Source organism: Chelonoidis abingdonii, chromosome 14 (assembly GCF_003597395.2).
Source record: "Chelonoidis abingdonii isolate Lonesome George chromosome 14, CheloAbing_2.0, whole genome shotgun sequence".
In the NCBI taxonomy this organism is placed as follows: Eukaryota; Metazoa; Chordata; order Testudines; family Testudinidae; genus Chelonoidis; species Chelonoidis abingdonii.
In genome coordinates this window covers 41,158,250-41,160,166 of record NC_133782.1, presented here as the reverse complement: position 1 = coordinate 41,160,166, position 1,917 = coordinate 41,158,250, and the positions used below count along the sequence as shown (strand labels likewise).

General features: G+C 40.1%; 1 pseudogene; it reads right to left on the bottom strand.

Annotated features, from left to right (window-relative positions):
• Positions 1–776: 776 nt before the first annotated feature.
• LOC116820462 (olfactory receptor 4D1-like) lies at positions 777–1,676 on the bottom strand (annotated as a pseudogene).
• Between the last annotated feature and the right edge of the window lie 241 nt (positions 1,677–1,917).

The following is a 1,917-nucleotide window of genomic DNA, read 5'->3' as shown; positions in this document are numbered from 1 at the left end:
TATTTACATATTGTCAGTGAAAATGACATACTAAAAATATTTCAAGAAAAAAATGTTTCCCTTCCCTATTTATAACTACACTTTTAGATTGGAATTAGCAGAAAAAGCTAACGAAGATGAGTTAAGTTTAATTTGTGAATTTAAGGGGCAGAAATGGAAATATTATGTAACAAAAATTTAAACCAATTCCTTGTGATGATAAGATCTCAGCAGTATTCAACCACTCTGCTATGAAGTCATATGGGAAATGCAGATAAGTGGTATATATGTATAAGGGGGAAAAGAATGAGCCATAAAGCACAAAAAAGTCTGTATTCCGCTATTGGAACTATCTGTAGTGATTTCTTCGCCACAATCAGTACATTAGTTATAATACATAGTTTATTGAACAGATATTTTCTTGGAGACGATATTGATTTTCATTGATTCCTCATTACTTGAAATCATTCTTAGAAGAATTTCAGCTAGCAATTCTCAGTATCAAATTGATACCCCATCTGATGGAAGCCGGCTAGGGAAATGCCCCCATTTCCTCTAGCTGGGGATCTGTCCCATTTACCGGCATGGAGCTACGTCTTATTCACACCAACTGCTTTTTTAAACTAATATGGAGGTTCTGGGCCTCAGTCCATTATACATATGTGACAACAAATTCTCATGTGTGCGCACTCTTTGATCTCTTTTGACCTAAGACTCATTTTAAAGCCTCATATATCTGCTCTCTGATACATCACAGAGATCAGAGTTTTTAACACAAATCTACATTGTAAGACAAATTATGTCTCTATTCCCCTCCATGAGAACAGGATTCTGCTCATCAGTTTCCTTATGGCCTTCTTCGTCTCGGTGTTTCTCAGTATGTAGATCATTGGGTTCAGCATTGGGGTGATTACAGTGTAAATGACTGAGATCACCTTGTCCAGGGTGAACTGTCTGAAGGGCTGAGTGTAGATGAAGAAATTGGGTATGACTTGTAAACATAACACAATAATCTGGGTCCCACAGGTGGACAGAGCCTTGCACTTCCACTCTGTGACATTTTTACTGATCTTGACTAAGATGACAGAGTAGGAAATAGGCAGAATGATGACTAGTATTAGGATCACTACCCCATTACTGAAAATCATCTGCAGTTCGACCAGATCACTGTCAAGGCAGGTCAGTTTGATGACCTGTGGGACATCACAACAGAAACTGTCAATGAAAGAGTGGTCCACAGAGTGAGCAAATCCACCCAGCCATGCCAGCGCCACTAATCCCACACGCACACCTCGGTACATGATAGTTGAGTACCGCAGTGGTTTATAAGTGGCCATGTATCAATCAAGTGCAATGCTCAAAAGTATAATGACATTGCACTTCCAATGAAGTGGAAGAAGAAAATCTGGGGGATGCACTCATTGAAGGAGATGGTTTTATGCTGAGTGAGGAGACTTGAGAGCAATGTTGGAGTATTTACTGATGACTCACTTAAATCTAAGAAAGCCAGGTTGGCCAGCAGGAAGTACATGGTGGTGGTCGGTGATCATGGTGGTGATGATGGTGAAGTTTCCCAGCCAGGTTGTCCGGTAGACTATGAAGAAGATGATGAAGATGAATCGCTGCATCTTAGGACTTTGGGTGAGGTCCAAGAGGACAAATTCTGTCATAAGGGTGGTGGGGTTCTTTGTCTCCATTTATGAACCTCAAAATGCACCTGCAGAGGGAAGAGTATTGATAATTGTTATGATGTAATCCCAGTGAATTACTGATATTAAATGAACATTAACTCCACCTTTAAAAAATATGTTTGTCAATTTCCCTTGTTTGCTAAATTTCATGCTTTGTTCTCAGCCCTAACGGTGCGTAACTCTGCTCCAGCAGAATTTACGAGCTCCACTAGTGGTCATCTCTAACCCTGGGGTCCTTGGGAATGAA